Source organism: Xenopus tropicalis, chromosome 4 (genome assembly GCF_000004195.4).
Source record: "Xenopus tropicalis strain Nigerian chromosome 4, UCB_Xtro_10.0, whole genome shotgun sequence".
NCBI lineage: Eukaryota > Metazoa > Chordata > Amphibia > Anura > Pipidae > Xenopus > Xenopus tropicalis.
The window spans coordinates 83,435,551-83,455,205 of NC_030680.2; the positions used below are offsets into that span (position 1 = coordinate 83,435,551).

Genomic DNA, 19,655 nt, shown 5'->3' on the forward strand with positions numbered 1-19,655 from the left:
AAATGATCCCTGGTCCAGTGAAAACGCCTGAGCTTGTGGATCTTGCTTAGAAATGGCTTCTTCTTTGCAGTTTCAGCTGGCAACGGCGGATGGCACGGTGGATTGTGTTCACTGACAATGGTTTCTGGAAGTATTCCTGAGCCCATTCTGTGATTTCCTTTACAGTAGCATTCCTGTTTGTGGTGCAGTGTTGTTTAAGGACCCGGAGATCACGGGCATCCAGTATGTTTTTACGGCCTTGACCCTTACGCACAGAGATTGTTCCAGATTCTCTGAATCTTCGGATGATGTTATGCACAGTTGATGATGATAGATGCAAAAGCTTTGCAATTTTTCGCTGGGTAACACCTTTCTGATATTGCTCCACTATCTTTCTGCGCAACATTGTGGGAATTGGTGATCCTCTACCCATCTTGGCTTCTGAGAGACACTGCAACTCTGAGAAGCTCTTTTTATACCCAATCATGTTGCCAATTGACCTAATTAGTGTTATTTGGTCTTCCAGCTCTTCGTTATGCTCAAATTTACTTTTTCCAGCCTCTTATTGCTACTTGTCCCAACTTTTTGGGGATTTGTTGACACCATGAAATTCTGAATCAACATATTTTTCCCTTAAAATGGTACATTTTCTCAGTTTAAACTTTTGTTCCGTGATTTATGTTCTATTCTGAATAAAATATTAGAAGTTGGCACCTCCACATCATTGCGTTCAGTTTTTATTCACAATTTGTTTAGTGTCCCAACTTTTTTGGAATCCGGTTTGTACATACATACATACATGGATATGTTTCTATGTGCCCTTCGTTTTGTGTTCCTTACTTGCATTTAACGATTCAGAATATACTATATGCTAGTAAAAGCACTCAAAACAGAATTAAATTGTTTCAATGCTTTTGAACTGTGTATTCATAGACTCTATTACAAAGGCACAGAAAAAATAACTGTTCGTTTGAATGCATTGCAAAATATGTGCTTTACAACATTAAAAGAATGCGGTATCTTTACATGAACCCAAACTATTCTATACTTTAATTGTGCGTTGAACTGCCCCATAAACCCACTGTGAATATGGATGACTTAATAGAATTAAATCTGATCAACTATAAGAATAAAAAGGAGAAATATTTTTTTCCTTTAAAGTTGGTATCAACCAATGGGAGAACTGGCTCTCAACTCCACCACTGACAAATAAATAATAACAAAGAAGTTGCTCCCTGGTTATGTTTATAACTAAAGATTTTTAAGGACGCAGAAAAAGGCGGACATTGGTTTAAGAATCGTTCCCGTCAAAGCACACCGCTCATTGAAAGTTTCCAGCTTGAAATACTTTGCAGCTTTCTGTATCGCCTACCCCACCTTCTCAGCACTAAGGATCTCAAAGACGGTAAAATCCACAGGTGTCATCATAACTTCTGGGGAATAATGGAAGAGCAAGTTAATAACTGCTAAAGCAGCAGGGACCCTGACAATTGCGGTCCTCGCTTGCCCCTCTCGACGATCTATGCCACCTATTTGCTAGTCCCGCCCACTCTGTCGAGACAAGAAGGCGGGGACTCCCTTGAGGATTCTTCTGACGTCACGATCCATCCCAGCATTCCAGGGGTTTTCACTGCCTTAGCAACGGCGGAGTGAGACCGAGGCGCGGCCGGGTGAGAGGTCAGCGGAGAGCTTCGAACCCAGGGGAACCGAAAGGGTGGTGCGTACGGCGACTCGAGCAAATAGTGAGGGAACAGGTAGAGGTAAGGAGATGCGACTTAGCGGGGCTTTTCAGCTTTGCTTCTTATGAGAAAGGGAAAGGAAGCTCCGGGAAACTCTGGAACTGCCTACGGAGGAAAGGTGTGCGGGCTCTGGAGGGTGTGTAAATCTCAGCGCTGGCAGCTGTCACAGTGCCACTGTCACACGGAGAGGCACCAGCTGGGGCAATGCTGACTTTCTTCTAGGCAAACAGGTTACTTTACATTGCATAGTCCGTGAGATAAACTAAGGAATAGAAAGGAAGTCACTGTCAAACCTGTGCAAAATTAGTTTTTATTCAGCATAGCTGTCTACTTTCTTCCCATTGTTGGGGAATGGCAACCAGGTGCTGACTGACACTTTGCTTACTGCGGGGCTTCTTCTTATCGTTTGACATATTTACAGAAATCTCAAGCCAAGTGAAACGTAACTACAGTAGGATTTATCTGTCTGGCTATGTTGGGAGATGTAGTTGAACAACAGTCGAGGAGCCTTAATTTGAAGAAATATGTAAACCGAGGATGTCCTGCCTGCAGCTTCTTCACATGATGATGAGCAGCTATTGCCTGTCTTGTATTGAGTTATGGGAATGTGGCCATTGTAGTTCAGTAGCTGTAGGGGCACTGGCAGGACATCTCTGTGCTGTAAACTCACAGCTCATATGTATGGCCTCAACTGCACCAGGGCTGAGAGCTGCCATATATCATCCCATTACTGAAGTTCTCTGAATATAGTTAATATTTTAAATGACACGTGAGTGATGGCTAATAGAGAAATGTCTTACTTTCTTTTAATGTCTTATCTCTTTTCTATGCACTGTAAAGTAACAAAACTTGCCTCTTGTAATGGCATATGGTACTGTAAGCAATAAGTATCTGACATGTTCTGCTCCGCATATTCATTTGCAGGTGCCGGGTTGGGTGTTGTATTTTGTAGGTTATCCCTGTATAAGCCATTTCAGTAAATTAATTTATTAACCTGTTGGTGTTGGGGGGGGGGGTTGGCTCATAACCATAATAAGGTGACCATCATCTGTCACATCTGTCTCACCAGATAATACTCAATCACATGTTCCCTGGGCACCCAAATGGTTAACTCTAGCCTTCTGGAATTAGTTAAGTCTTATACTGGGAGGTTTAATTACAAGCAGATTATTGGCCACTGCCAGCACTCTTTGTTGTCAGTATTATTGAAATCTGCATTTGTGTATTCTATTTAAGAGCACTATCACAACCATAAGAACTATCCTGATGATTGTTATTAAGAGTCACTAGTGTACCCATTAACTGATCTTCCACCCAGATGTAAACTGCGTAAGTTTTTAGAATGGTATTTTGCAGAAAAGAAATACAACTAAAAAGGCAAGAAACTGGAAATATAAAACTCAATGCCCACAGCAGAATAGCTGCAGTACTTTTTCATAAATATATATAAAAAGCTCCTGTTCAAAACAGGAGCTTTTAAAATGTTGTCACTTGACTTCCCTTTAACCAAGTAATATTTTAAAGTGGAGTGTGTAACAGGCAGTGCTAGTAAAGCTTCAATAGGGGAAATCAGGAACTGCTTTCATAGACTGTTCTGTTTGCTTTGTAATGTTTTTCTCCCTTCGTGCTGTCTTGAAGTGAAGGTTAATCCGTTGATTCTAAGTTTTTAACCTTGAATGGTATATGGGCTTGTTCTAGCTGATCTCTGCTGTAAGGGCTGACTTTTGGCACTTAATTTAATGGTTATACAAAATGTAAATTCGGGATATTTTGTAAATAGGCAAATTGTTATTAGTAAATAGGTAAAATAAATATACCCCCTTTGAACAATGAAATATACTGGTATTGGAATTTGTTCTTCCATTTTGCTTGGGATATCTCCTGGTACTTTGGTTTCCTCCCATAATTCAAATATATACAAGCATGTATATATTTCATCATGGGCCAAGTTACTTGACGCATGATGGAAGTTGGCAATAATGTTATAGGGGCTTAGATTGTAAGCTTCATTGGTGTTGGGACCAGGCACAGGCTGGGAATCTGTGGGGTCTGGCATATGCCAAAGGGGATGCTGTAGTCACTCACTATTTATTGGCCCTGTGGGGGTTGTTTAGGTGTGTAATTGAAATGAGAGGGCCTATTTTGAATCTCAGTCCAAACCTGGTATGGACTGCCTGATGTAAAGCACCGTATAATATGCCAGCACAAAATAAAAAATAATCAGTGTTATTTTTCCCACCTCCTTTCCTACATATATATATATCTCAATCCAATAACTTCTCGGCACACCACAAACCTTGAGCAATATGATCGAGGTGCTACCAATTAATGCTGCTTACAAAAAATCCAAAAATACGAAAGGTGCACACTCGGAACTATTTCAAAGTAAATACAAACTTTTATTCTTTCACATATTTAAAGATGTCAAAATTTCAGTCTTTTCCTAAGACCTTTATGTAATATATATAATTTGTACCCATAATTTAGTTCTGGTCATTCTTATTAAGAAAATATATTAAGAAATGTATAATAATATTTCATTTATGTGTGAATTGGGATGGGGTGTTTAAGATTCTTGCTACAGCTTATATTTTACTGAGCATACAAACTTTGTAACTGTATGTATAGAGTCACATTCTCCTGCCCTAGGGTTCATGCTGAAGCTCTTTCACCACTCTTTTACATTATTGATTTTTGGTATAATGGATTCTTTTGTAGAAAAGTATATAGATATTTTCTTAAACATTAAAATGACCTCTATATAACTGGGCAATTATGTAAACCATTTAAAAACCATTTAAAATCAGTTTTGTCCATATTAAAGTAATTGGTTGCCAAGCCATCAAAACAGATCTAATCTAGTTTACATTTAGTTTAATGTTGCCCACTTTTAAAGGGCAATTAAAGATTAAACACATTCTGCTACTTTCAGTAAGATTTTACAGGTTTTATATTCCAGCAAAAAAAAAAAAAAAACCATATACAGGTATAGGACCTGTTATCCAGAATGCTCGGAACCAAGGGTATTCCGGATAAGGGGTCTTCCCTTAATTTGGATCTTCATACCTTAAGTCTACTAAGAAATCAATAAAACATTAAACCCAGTAGGATTATTTTGCATCCAGTAATGATTAATTATATCTTAGTTGGGATCAAATACAAATTAAAAATCTGAATTATTTGACTAAAATGGGGTCTATGGGAGACAGGCTTTCTGTATTTCGGAGCTTTCTGGATATCGGGTTTCCGGATACGGGATCCCATACCTGTAGTATGCTTCATGTTGATTATTCCTTTGTCATCCTTCCATGGTATATATATTTTTATATTCTGTTCACCCAGGATCTCTACAAATAAGACTTCTTGGGAAAAGTAGACCTGATTAAATTTTTCTTCCATTTTCATCCTTTCAGAGTTTACAGGGCCTTAAAACAGCATTTTACCACTGTTTACATAAACTGTGTGATGACACAAGAGAAAAGTTCTTTCAGTGCTGTAATCGTGATATAAGAAATTTGATTGCAGCTCCCCTAATGAAATCCACTCAGCTGAATGCACAAATCATGAAAAGTATCTGTGGTGAAACTTTACAATAGTAAATGCACACTTGCCCACAAAATACAAGATAAAGTGCAAGTGCTGCTGCTGACTTCATTTGTGCGAAGGTGCAAAACTGCAAATAAATGTGTTAAAATGTAGGTGATGGTATCCTCTCAATAGCAGGATCAGCAGATGCCTAATTAATCAAAGCCAAACGTAATACGCATGAGCTCCAAACGTATTTGTTATGGAGAGACATGCTAAATAGTGTAATACAATTTTAATCTTTGAACTAAACTAAAAGGGATACTCCCAAAAACAAATTTCAATTACAGCATTGTACAATGATAATATCAAAACTATTAAAGCACCTCTATGTGTTTCTCGTGGACCGCCATGCTTCCTCAGAAGGTGCCAGGATACCTCCTGAGGAAACGCGGCAGTCCGCAATAAATGCGTATAGTGCTTGAGTTGGTTTTTATTTTTTTTAATATGCGGGCACTCTGGTAGTTGCCCTTCAAGTTATCTTGTAGTGTTTGCGTTCATCCACATGCAGGTATTATAGGATTACCAGCAGTGGACATGATCCCTTGTTCAGTACTTGCAGATAAAAGTCTTTCCGAAAATAAAATCACGTGAAGAGCTGCTTTTTATTTTAGAGTTTTATTTCTGAGGTGTCTTTCTGAGGTACATTAAACATCAGTTATGATTTTTAATGAAACTCCTTTATGGCTGGCATTAGTTGTCATACATAAAAACAGAAGTAAAAACAATTCATTGCTTACTTGTGTGTGCCACAGTAATTTTCTCAATGAAGTGATTTCGGGGAAGTTTCCTCTCAAGGCAACCTCTGTGATTTCACTGAAATTGCGCCGCCGCGTATGCCATCCCACCGGCGATTTACATTTTCACCGGTGGGATGGCATTTCGGGGAGATTAGTCGCCCGCGAACAGGGTGATTTGTCGCGGGCGACTAATCTCCCCGTGTGCCAGAGCCCTAAAAGATATCTCTGCTTTTTTATGGTACTGCACTTGTGTATATTCTGTTCAACCAGTCAATGTAAATGCAGCATAGTTTTAACTTAAAATATGTAAGGAATTTAAACAAATACCAATAAAATAAGGGCAATATGATGTTTAGTTCAGTGATTATTGATAAATAATGAATATGACATGCAATTTACATCTGATCACTGCATGTTGTGTTTCACTTGTATTCGGTGAACAGCTTTTATTGAATGTGAATGAATGGGCTTTGTTAATGCATGCATTCCCTTGCTGTAAAACACATAAAAAACCTGCTGCAGGGACACACTGAGCTACTAGTAGCAGCTTCTTTTTCACGGCCACTAAAAACCAGTAATCCCCTGCCATAGACAATACTGAGAATTGCCTCTGCTAAAACACACGTAGAGACAGTTTTCAGTAAATGATCAGCATTGCCTGTTTTAGTAGCCACACCAAGTAGCTGCAACTTGTAGCTCCATGTGTCTTCACACTAAGGGCTGTGGCAGATGGGGAGATAAGTCACCGTGCGACAAATCTCCCTTATCGCGGGCGACTAATCTCCCCAAAATGCCATCCCACCGGCTAGAATGTGAATTGCCGGTGGGATGGCATACGCGGCGAAGTTTCCTCTTAAAGCAACTTTGCAGATTTCGGCAAATCGCTGTGCTGCGTATGCCATCCTACCAGCGATTTACATTCTAGCCAGTGGGATGGCATTTCGGGGAAATTAATCGTCCACGGGCAACAAATCTCCACATCTGTCATGGCCCTAAGAACCCTCAGCCCCAGACCTTTAAATATCTCCCTGGCTAGAGAATCAGATTTAAAGGTAAGATAAGGCTAATAAACAAGTTCAGTTTTTCAGTCAGTAGTTTGCTAGAGTGGGTTTTGTTTTTTTGCTAAAACTAAAACAAGAAGTGCAAAACAGTAGACACATTCAAGGCAGAAGAGAAAGGTACACATTCAACACTAAAAACCATGGTAACTTTATGCTCCACTTTTATTACAATAACTTTTTGCATTAAATATAATCTGTGTCAATATTTGTCACATTGAGTTTAATACATCTTAATATTTATTTACTTTATTTCCTGTTATTTATATAGCCTTGACACATTTCTGCAGTACTTTACAGAGATTATTTATCATTCATATTACAATCTAAAGTCCCTATCACATTCACACATACTATGGTCAGTTTAGTCAGGAGACAGTTAACCTGCCTGTATGTTTTTGGAGTGTGGGAGGAAATCGGAGTAACCGGTAGAAACCCATGCAGACACGGGAAGAACATACAAATTCCTTGCAGACAGTGCCCTAGCTGGGACCCAGGACTGAGGAGTTACTCACTGTCACCGTGCTGCCCCAGTAGCACCAGAAAGAAGACAGGGGACAAGGTGGTGGGAAAGGGTACAAAGAATAGAGCAAAATGTAAGGTGGAGGGGGGGGACAGGTTTGTATCCGTGCATGGACACAAATATAATACTGAAATTTTAAGTGTGCGTTGTCTTGCATAAATCTGGTTAAGATTTTAATGTGTAAAAGAAAAAACTTCCATGCTAATCCCTTTTGCGCTTGTAATTTTACTTCTTGAGCAATGGCTTTGCATCAGCATTACTTCACTTTTTGCTTTCAGTTTTTCTTTTACAGATAAAAATTTGCTCTGGGCATCATATTGCAAGACTATTGTAAAATGCATTATTGAAAGCTTAGCTATCCATGCAGAAGACTACTGTGACCACTTAACCAGTTAAACATGAATTTCAAATGAATTCTTACAAGTAGACTGTTCCTTAGTTTTTTGTTTTTTTTCAAATCGGGCCCACATTGGAATTGTGAGTAAGATTTATGATCCAAAACTTGCTTAAGTTAAATTTTATATATATATATATATATATATATATATATATATATATAAATTTATTTTTTCAATTCCTATTGTGTATGTGTTACTGCATGAAGACCATGGGTACACAGGGCAGATTTGGCATGTTTTGGCCTGCATTTTATGGCTCAGCCTTAAACTTCCAATCATCCCCTGCCAACTACGTTTGTATTGTATGGGAATTATCTCCTGAAAGCTCCAGCAGTAGAGATTATTGTGGTAGTCTGCATTCTACATCATGACAGCCAAGTTCTGATTTATAATGTAAAGGACAAAGGAAATTCTCAAAGTTTGCATTATACAACAACAAAAAATACATAGGTTTAAGTATAAGCATGTAGATAAAAATAGTACATTTAAATACTCATGGCAGAGACTGCATCTACTGCTTATGTACATATTTTTTTCTCCTTAAAAATACAAATCTACCCCCCCCCCCCCCACCCCCCCAGTTTGCTCTTTGTCTAGGCTTGAGGGCAAGTGAAAGGACGCTTAATTTTTCTTGAAAGTCGCGGTGACCACTCCATCTGTCTTTGCCTTTAAAGGGAGCTCGGAAGGTTAAAATATGTTTGTGTGTGTGTGTGTATATATATATATATATATATATATACAAGAACAGAAAGGAGCACACCCATCCAACAAAATCAAATGCCCTTGGTGCTGGTCAAAAGATTCAATAGACAAGCAGAGTACCGCACACATAGGGACTTTAAGAAAATAAAAAAGGTTTATTGAAAAAAATCCGACGTTTCGAGCAACAAACTGTGCTCTTCCTCAGGGACAAACCAAAAGACAAAATACATGCAAACCCCTTAAATACCCTAATGTGTAAAATGGCGCCAAAAAAAAAAAAAAAAAACACATTAGGGTATTTAAGGGGTTTGCATGTATTTTGTCTTTTGGTTTGTCCCTGAGGAAGAGCACAGTTTGTTGCTCGAAACGTCGGATTTTTTTCAATAAACCTTTTTTATTTTCTTAAAGTCCCTATGTGTGCGGTACTCTGCTTGTCTATATATATATATATATATATAATATTATATTCCGAATAAAACACAACCAGCACCAGGGGTCTTGTGGTTCAAAAAAATATTTGTGTATTATAATTGCATGTACAACTGACGTTTCGGTCCCTTTTTCAAGGCACACACACATACAACAACTCTGTTTAAATAGCCTCCTCCCATGAATCCAGGGAGTACCAGTGACATCATATGCACATTAACCCCTAGTGATCATTACCCCCCGACATCATATAAGTGTTAAAAATCGATATTTCCCTAATACAAAAATGCATTAGTTATTCACATTAGATCTATTACATACATTTAGTATCCCAATATAGTTCAAAGGGCAACAATGTTAAAAATATCTCAATTTCTGTGAATAATTTAATAGTGCAACATTGTAAAAATCCTCCATCTCTGTGACTGATCTAAAGTGCAATCTTGTTAAAACAATTGAGTTTAAAAACAAATTGTAACCATACATTATCTATAGTATCCAAAGTCTAAAGTATCCTATAATGTTAACTCATTAGTTCCTAAATATCCAACATTCCTTTACTTTGTATATCATATAATACATTCATTCAATTGTATAACATTACTAATGTGTATACTTGCGTCAACATTATATGATACTATTACTTTTCTGTCAGAAAACAGTTCAGTTGCAGCGTGGTGTTCAATCGCCTTGGTGCAACACATCCCAATGGATGAGTCCAAAAGGCCTCCTTTTGCAGTAACAACCGATTAACATCTCCTTGGAATTTTCACACAGTCTATTGGCATGCACTTATGATTCATATAGAGTGCTTTTGCTTTCCCAATGTTGTGCAGTTGGTTGCTTTGAAATATCTTGTGTGTGTATATATAATATATATATATATATATATATATATATATATATATAATCCAAGTTTCCAGCTTCCAACATCAGAAGCCCTTTCCTGTAGCTCATTGACGCTAACAAATCCATCATGGTTTCACATTCCAAGAAAGTGAATTCCTTGCTTTCCTGCTTCCAGTGATGGGGTTAAACATGCTAAAGCAGCATGCATATCCTATTGTGCTGACATTATTTTTCTTTTTTAGTACTGCCTTTTTGTCTTCAAAATCTGAGCACTTGCAGCAAAATGGTCAAGGTCAAGTCCCATCTTTACAATGACTAGACTAAAAGGATATAAATAAGACAACAAATCTGTCAATTTTATGGTTAGCTATTACTGTTGTTTAGAAGTGCCAGTAAAATGTTGAGTTTTTTTTATTTCCACAGAGTTAAAGGACAGGGAAACCTTATTTCACTGGGGGGGGAATGGTTGGGGAAATTTTGCTGTTCGGGGAAAAAAAATGTACTGAAATGTACCAGCCCGGGTAATTTTTTTATAACAGCTCTGTTTGGCATATTTCTTTACTTTCCCAGGCAAGCCTCAGTAGACTTGACCCTGCACATTATATTAACATTCTTTGCAAGTTGCAAACCTTAAGTTGGCCATCATACATTCACCAGTAATGTCTTACACATTTAAACTCATCAGCCTGGAGTTAAGGAAACATAATGCTGCTTTATGGGTAAGAAAAAAACCAAAAAAAAAACCATGGTGACTTGCACCCAGTATTGTACTTTGAACACTAAGGCGCACATTTACTAAAATGTATTTTTTTTTTCTGGCCTTGAAAGTCGTATGAACTCGACATTTCGAGTTTGCATTCGGGAATTGCTCCAGCAGCCATTTTAGGAGCTTTCCCCTTGAAAGGTGTGAAATAGAGAACAATGAGGGGATTAAGTTCCCCTTTCAAGCTGGGTGAAACTGAAAACAATGAGGGGATTAAGTTCCCCTTGAACTGGGTGAAACTGAAAACAATGAGGGGATTCATTTGTCCTTGAAGGACAGGCTGTCACTGAGAATTCTAAGCCTCCATAGGACTCAATGGTACTCGACAGATCAAACCTGTCGAATTTTTATTTTACAAAAAAAGTTAACAAAACATTAATTATTTTACAAATTATGGAAGTTATTTTCAAGAAACTTTAATTTTTAGGGGAATAATAACGAAAAAGTTGAGTTATGGTGAAAAACTTGTAAATCTCAAAATTATCTAGAAGTAAGAAAAACTCTGACTTTATCTCATAATTTCTTAGTAAATGTGCCCCTAAATGACACCTTTTATGAAGCGTCTGTGGAAAGTGGTAAAGAAGATTGTGGGTCAGTACTACTGTAGAAAGTTCTGTTTTGGCTGTGACAGAAATAACAACATATAAACTAGAAAAGTAAGTTTGAGAACAAACTTCATGTTGCGTTGAAAAACATGAAGTCACTGAATGGGCTCCGCCCACTTTCTCTGACCTTGGGCCACAGTTATATAGTAAAAACCACTATGCAAAGTTTGGAGACCCAGGTTTTAATAGTGTCTGAATGGCAGCAATTTAAATTTCCCCACTGAAAGCCAAGGAGTGACATCTGATTGGCGGTTGGTGGCTCCACCCCCTTTTCCTAACCTGGAACTGCAGTTACCCAGTGACTAACTCTGCAAGGTTTTGTGACCCTAAGATTAATAGTTAAGGAATGGCAGCAGTTAAAATTTAAACCAATAAAAGTCAATAAGTGAATTGTAATTGGTGGTTGTGACCCCGCCCCCTTTTTTTAACCTTGAGTCGAAGTCACCCAGTGACAAACAGTGGACACTCTGGAATAAATTGTGTGAGAATGACAGCATTTTAAATTTAAACCAATAAAATTCAATGGATGAAATCTGATTGGCTGTTAGTGGCCCAACCCACTTTTCCTATTTTTGAACTGCAGTCCCCCAGTGACCAACTTTGCAAATTTTGGGGCATAAAAATTGTGAGACTGACAGCATTGTACACTTCACCATTGAAATTAAATAGGTGAAATGTGATTGCCTGTTGGTGGCTCCGCCCACTTTTTTCTAACTTTGAACGGCAAATACCCTGTTACTAACTCTGGAAAGTTTAACAACCCTGGAATTAATATTTAAATAATGGCATCAGTTTAAATATAAACCAATGAAATCTAATGGGTGGAAATGAATTGGCTGTTGGTGGCTCCACGCACTTGTTCTAACCCTGAATATGTAGTCATCCAGGCATCAAACCAATAAAAATCAATAGGTGAAATTTGATTGGCTGTTGGTGGCTCCGCCCACTTTTCAAAACAAACACTGCAGTCCCCTAGTGACCAAGTGTAAAAAGTTTGTGGACCCTGGTGTTATTACTGTGAGAATGGCAGCAGGTTGAATTTCCTTCAAATCAATAAATAAAATCTGATTGGCTGTTCACAGCTCCGCCCACTTTTGGGCATCCAGCAATCATCATATTTTCATTCAGGCTGAACCCATGACTGTGTGATTCAAGTTTGGGGAGTGTAGCCTCAAAGCTGTAAGATTGGCAGCAGTTTCAATTTCCCCATTAAAGTCAATGGGTGAAACTTGATTGGCTGTTGTTGGCCCTTCCCACTTTGGGGTCATCCAACAAATGTCGCTGTTTCATTCAGGGTGACCCCATGATTATGTTATTCAAGTTTGGGGGCTGTAGCTTCAAAGCTGTAAGTGTGGCAGCAGTTTGAAAATCTTCCCTGTCAAAGTCAATGGGAAAATTGGGGGGTTCGGAGCGGCGCCATAAAAAGACGGGGGGCGCGATCACTTAGAAAAGCACAAGCAACCTGCTCCGCTATAGGGTGAAGAAGTGTGGGGAGTTTGGGTATTGTACCCCTAAAACTGTAGGAGGAGTAGCGTTTAGAAAATGGGAGGTGCTAAGAATAAGAAGAAGCGGAAGAATAAGCCAAAGTGGAAGAACAGTCTGTGGGGTTTTCAACCCAACACAATAACTATTAAATCACTAATAATGTTTAACAAATTGATATTGGAAAGTTGCCTTGAATTATGTTTTCTTTTATGAGGCAAAAAAATTATTTTTGGGGTTGACATGTCCTTTATGAAAATATATGAATGTAAATTTTTAAAAAAAAAGTATTATATGAACTCCAAAAATATAGATAAATTAGGGAACTTTTGTTGCATGTTGAAATTTCATATTGCAAAACAACCCATATGATAAAAAGGGCCCATTGACTTCAATGTATCTTTTTGGGGGAAAACAAATGTTTTGCAAAACATTCACTCGAGCCAGTATAGTCCTCCACACCCGTGGAGATTATTCATACTGGCTCCCATTCACTCAAGCCAGTATAGTCCTCCACGACCATGGAGATTATTCATACTGGCTTATCACTCACTCACACATTCACACACTAAGGGTAGGGGGATCCTATCTGTATGTTTTTGGAGTGTGGGAGGAAACCGGAGAACCCGGAGGAAACCCACGCAGACACGGGGAGAACATACACTTAAACTCCTTACAGACGGTGCGCCCTGGCCAGGATTGAACTCGTGACCAGTGCTTCTGTAAGGCAGCAGTGCTACTCACTGCGCCACCGTGCTGCCCAGTTAACTTACTGCCCATATAGTTCTCTTGTCTTTTCCAGCTCATGATGTCATCAGTGCAGCTTTCAGATAGGGCTACTTGTTCTATGCAGCAACACTGGGGCTGACAGTATCCCAAAATGCAGCCTTTTCTCCTAGTATCATATTCCCCCTTCCTTTAACTGTATAATGTCAAATATACAATTGGTGTACAATGCGTTTTACTGTTTTAATGAGGGCTGGGCAAGTCCTTTCCCTCTCCCACAAGAAACAGTCATAACTGTAAGTGACAAACAGAACTGTGCAGGAGCAGCAGCCCAAGTGTGTGTTTAGTGGCGCTGCCCCAAACTGTAAGGTTATACTGTGCCCCTATATCAGCAGTTGTCTCATTCACAGCACTTTTATTTTCACGCAGCTTCTACTGTGTAGCAGTCTCCATTAAAGCACTAGCTGTTGGATACTATGGTACGGCCCTCCTCCTGCCAGCAACAACTCCCTTCAACCTTATATTATACATTGGGGGGGAAAAAACATGACAATTCCTGTCCCAATGCGTCTTGCCCTTTGCAAGATGCCCCCTAAGACCTGATAGTGCCAGACATGATGGGTCTCATCAAAGGCTATTATAATGTGAAAGTTATTTGATCAAATATCCCTGGGTGGTCAGACTGATGTTAGAGGGGTTTCAGCCTTTTCCAGATCTCTATAATAACTTAAAACACTGAGACTGTTTGCCAGTGATATGAAGGTGGAAGGAACAATGAAATCTCTTTAATTGTCACCTTGTGCCGAGTTTAGATGGGCAACATATGTTCTGTTCACATGAGCAGGTGGAAAGGGGCTGCATCTGGGCAAACTGATGGGCTGTAGTTATGATTAAACCAAATAAGAGGAGTTTGTTCTGTTTGCCTCATTTTTTTTTTTTTTGATTTGTCCACAACCAGCAGATGTGTTTCCTGCGACAAGCAAATATTTCATTCTGCGCTTATCTGCACTCTTGCACTTTTTTTGACAACTTTTCTACCCCCTACAGATCTGGCAAATGACTTTTCTTCTTGAAGTCATTGGCCCATCTAGTCATTGGCTGGTCAATGTATGTTAAATACTTATCATACCCTTGACATCCTGTATACAATATAAAATAAATGGAAGGATGCCACATATGTAAAAAAATCACTGTTTGCCCAGTAGCAGTAACCCATAGCAACCATTAAGATGTTTGCTTTTAAATAGGTGACCAGCAAATTCTAAATGCTGATTGGTTGCTATGGGTGATTGCTCCTGGGCAAACTTAGTCACTTTTTTTTACATAGCCCCCAGTGTTCTGTCTATTAATGCTCTAAATCAAAATCATCCTCAGCTTCTAATCCATGCTGCGTGGTGCATTTGCTCTGAAGCATTACCTTGCAAACACTACTAATCTTTGTGGCATAGCAAGTTCTTAGTTGATTTATTGTAGAGGATTAAATAAGAAAATCGGGGACTCTAGTGCAATACTGTAGTAGGTAGAATGGTAGTTTTTAAGGGAATCTGGCATGGGAAAACACACAGATTTCAATGCAGGATTCTGCAGGAGAAGCTCTATTAACTGATGCTTTTTGAAACGCATATTAAGCATGTTGAACTGGCCAGTGGGTTAGTGTGTAACCAGATAAACACTTCTGTGGACTTTGCTAGTTGTTATTTATAAAGCATGGCCATCAAACTGGGGAGAGAAAGAGACATATTAGGATCCATATTTTCTTTTCTGAAGCCAGAACTTAGAAGCAGATTCAAAAAGCAATGCAGCCTAGTTCTTCTCTTTGTAATGGCTGCTACATTGCTATTTGATACAAGTCTCTCTAGTTAGAAAGTATTTGCTGCCCCTTACCCTGACCCTTTGTCTCCACTGTACTTTGAAGACAATGTTTCTGGCTGTTGGGTTTGACATCTAGAAGCAGACATTATTTGTTACTAATGCACTTTAAAACACATTGTAGTGGGCACCCAGCAAGCTACAGTACAGGAGTATACATCTATATTCAATAGATGCAATTAGAGACTAAGCTCCTGGGGCATCATTCATGGGCGTGGCCTAATGTCTGTCTGTGCAAAGATATAACATAAATATGTCTTGTAGATTGTAAGCTCTTTTGGAAAGGGCTCTCTTCACCTCTTGTATCGGTTATTGATTGCTTTATATGTTACTCTGTATGTCCAATGTATGAAACCCACTTATTGTACAGCGCTGCGGAATATGTTGGCGCTTTATAAATGCCAGTTTGGGGACCCTGGTTTTAATAGTGTCTGAATGGCAGCAACTTAAATTTCCCCACTGAAAATCAACAAGTGACATCTGATTGGCGGTTGGTGGCTCCACCCCCTTTTTCTAACCTGGAACTGCAGTTACCCAGTGACTAACTCTGCAAAGTTTCGTGACCCTAGGATTATTAGTTAAAGAATTGCAGCAGTTAAAATTTAAACCAATAAAAATCAATAGGTGAATTGTGATTGGTGGTTGGTGGCTCCGCCCCTTTTTTAACCTTGAGTCGAAGTCACCCAGTGACAAACAGTGAGTACCCTGGCATAAATAGTGTGAGAATGACAGCATTTTAAATTTAAACCAATAAAATTCAATGGGTAAAATCTGATTGGCTGTTAGTGGCCCAACCCACTTTTCCTGTTTTTGAACTGCAGTCTCCCAGTGACCAACTTTGCAAATTTTGGGGACTCAGGCATAAAAATTGTGAGACTGACAGCATTTTACACTTCACCATTGAAAGGAAATGTTATTGGCTGTTTATTGGCTCCGCCCACTTTTTTCTAACTTGGAATGGCAAATACCCAGTGACTAACTCTGGAAAGTTTAACAACCCTGGAATTAATATTTAAATAATGGCATCAGTTTAAATATAAACCAATTAAATCTAATGGGAAGAAATGGATTTGCTGTTGGTGGCTCCTCCCACGTGTTCTTACCCTGAATATGTAGTCATCCAGTCACTGACTGTGTAAAGTTTGGGAACCCTGACATAAACAGTGTGAAAAAAGCAGAATTTTAAATTTAAACAAAAAAAAAATCAATAGGTGAAGTCTGATTGGCTGTTGGTGGCTCCACCCACTTTTTAAAACCTAAAAATGCTGTCCCCTAGTGACCCTGGTGTTAATACTGTGAGAATGGCAGCAGGTTGAATTTCCCCATTTAAAATCAATAGTTAAAATGTGATTGGCTGTTGGTGGCCCCACCCACTTTTTCTACCTCTAAACCGCAGTTACCTGGTGACTAGCTCTGCAAAGTTTGGGGACCTTAGTTTTAATATTTAAAGAATGGCAGCAGTTTAAATTTAAAGATATGAAGTCTATAGGTGAAATCTGATTGGTTGTTGTTGGTCCCAACCAAGTTTTCTAAACTTGGAACATAGTCACCTAGTGACAAACTGTGCAAAGTTTGGGGACCCTGACATTAAACACGTGAGAATGGCAACAGTTAAAATTTCCCCACTGAAAACAATGAAAGAAATGTGATTGGCTTTTGGTGGCCCCGCCCACTTTTTCTAACCTTGAGTACGTAGTCACCCAGTGACTGACTGTGCAAAGTTTGGGAACCCTGGCATCTAACCAATAAAATTCAATAGGTGAAATCTTATTGGCTGTTGGTGGCCCTGCCCACTTTTTCAAAACTAAAACTGCAGTCCCCCAGTGATCAACTGTGAAAAGTTTGGGGACCCTGGTGTTAATTCTGTGAGAATGGCAGCAGGTTGAATTTCCCCATGTCAAGTCAATAGGTAAACTCTGATTGGCTGTTGGTGGCTCTGCCCACTTTTTCTTACCTTGAACCACAGTTACCTGGTGCCTAACTCTGCAAAGTTTGGGGACCCCTGTGTTATTACTGTGAGACTGGCAGCAGGTTGGATTTCCACCAAGTCAATAGGTAAAATCTGATTGGCTGTTCACAGTTCCACCCACTTTTGGGCATCCAACAATCATCATATTTTCATTCAGGCTTGAATGCGTAGTCGCCCAGTGTCTGACTATGCAAAGTTTGGGAATTCTGGGCATCAAACCAATAAAAATCAATAGTTAAAATTTGATTGGCTGTTGCTGGCTCCACCCACTTTTCAAAACGAAAACTGCACTCCCCTAGTGACCAAGTGTAAAAAGTTTGGGGACCCTGGTGTTATTACTGTGAGAATGGCAGTAGGTTGAATTTCCTTCAAATCAACAGGTAAAATCTGATTGGCTGTTCACAGCTCCGCCCACTTTTAGGCATCTAGCAATCCTCATATTTTCATTCAGGCTGACACCATGACTATGTGATTCATGTTTGGGGAGTGTCGCCTCAAAGCTGTAAGGCTGATGCCACACCAGGCGTAGGGCTGATTTTTTCGGCAAGCGGAAAAACGCTTGCCGAAAATTCAGCCCTACGCCTGCTACTTGTGCCTGCACTCGAATGAATGGAATACGCTCGGGTGCAGGCACATGTAGCCGATATACGCATGAAAACGCGAGACTTTGCATTCTCACGCGTTTTCATGCGTATATCGGCTACATGTGCCTGCACCCGAGCGTATCCCATTCATTCGAGTGCAGGCACAAGTAGCAGGCGTAGGGCTGAATTTTCGGCAAGCGTTTTTCCGCTTGCCGAAAAAATCAGCCCTACGCCTGGTGTGGCATCAGCCTAAGATTGGCAGCAGTTTCAATTTCCCCATTAAAGTCAACAGGTGAAATTTGATTGGCTGTTGTTGGCCCCTCTCACTTTGGGGTCATCCAACATATGTCGCTGTTTCGGGGTGACCCCATGATTATGTTATTCAAGTTTGGGGGGTGTAGCTTCAAAGCTGTAAGTGTGGCAGCAGTTTGAAAATCTTCCCTGTCAAAGTCAATGGGAAAATTGGGGGGTTCAGAAGGGCGCCACAAAAAGACGGGGGGCGGGATCACTTAGAAAAGCACAAGCAACCTGCTCCGTTATAGGGTGAAGAAGTGTGGAGAGTTTGGGTGTTGTACCCCTAAAATTGTAGGAGGAGTAGCGTTTAGAAAATGGGGGCGCTAAGAATAAGAAGCGGAAGAATAAGCTGAAGTCGAAGGACAGTATGTTGGGGTTTTCAACCCAACATAACAAGAGATGTGTGAGTACACAATATTTGTGGGCCGCAGGCTGCTTTGGTTCAAACTTTTCATTCCGTGCTCCCTGCTGGCTCCCCGCTTCCACCTCAGACAGCCTCTATTTATGGGTGAATTTGCTCTGCCCCTTCCTGACATCAGAAAAGAGGTGGATTGCCAGGTTGGGTTTAGGTTTGGAGAAGGTGGGGTAGGGTCAGGTGCAGGTTGACTTTTTGTTGACCTGCACATCACTAATATGGACAACTAAGACATTGTGAGAGTGGCTACATTTTTTTGATGTGATATAAGATATTTTCAGAGAAATCCTATACTTTGTTCATATAGTTTCCTATGTTATTATGCAAACTGTTTTATTTTAGTCACCAAAAGAATATAATGCTATAAGCATATTTCTTGGTAGTTTTAATAGTTTTTTCTAATGGCTTTTACTGAACAACTAGCATGGAAAGTCTGCATGGGCTAGTAACATGGCCCAGGAGAAGCATGTGTGTGTCTTGTGACTGATATTATTGATTGATATTCTCTATTCTGGCAATATAAATCTTTAATATCTAAAACATATTTTTGTAATTTATGTAGAAGTAAATTTACATTTTGTTTCTCCTATGTGCTTGCCTGATATGCGCTGCAAAAGATCACGTTTTTTTTTTTTTTTGTTTGTTTTTTTTTTAATTAAGTTCCCTACCAGTGCTGTGATTGATCTCAGGAAACCCTACCTACTACTGACGTCACAAGTTGTTTGGAAGGAGTAAGAACGTATCCATCTTGGACAGTACTTATCTGGCAAGTAGCTTGTGTAGAATAAGCTATTCCTAAAAAAGGGGAAAAGTCTTAGCAGCATAGATGACTTCTTACCGTGTATTGAGCGTTTGGAAGCAATCAGTATCTTTACAAATGCTTGTTTGTCCACGTCTGTATAGGTCATAATATGGCTATATAGGTGCATATGTTTTAGAATAAAAC

The 19,655-nt window shown here is 39.3% G+C and overlaps 1 protein-coding gene across 3 annotated transcripts in view; it reads left to right on the plus strand.

Annotated features, from left to right (window-relative positions):
* Positions 1 to 1,562: 1,562 nt before the first annotated feature.
* The window catches only part of gng12 (guanine nucleotide binding protein (G protein), gamma 12), a 61,107-nt gene continuing 43,014 nt past the window's right edge, over positions 1,563 to 19,655 (plus strand). Inside the window, exon 1 of one of the 3 annotated variants that reach the window (XM_018092879.2) lies at positions 1,563 to 1,739. The gene's annotated coding sequence lies outside the window, so the exon portion shown is untranslated. The remainder of the gene's footprint in view (positions 1,740 to 19,655) is intronic. The other 2 variants (XM_012960417.3, XM_018092878.2) reach the window with 2 other exon arrangements.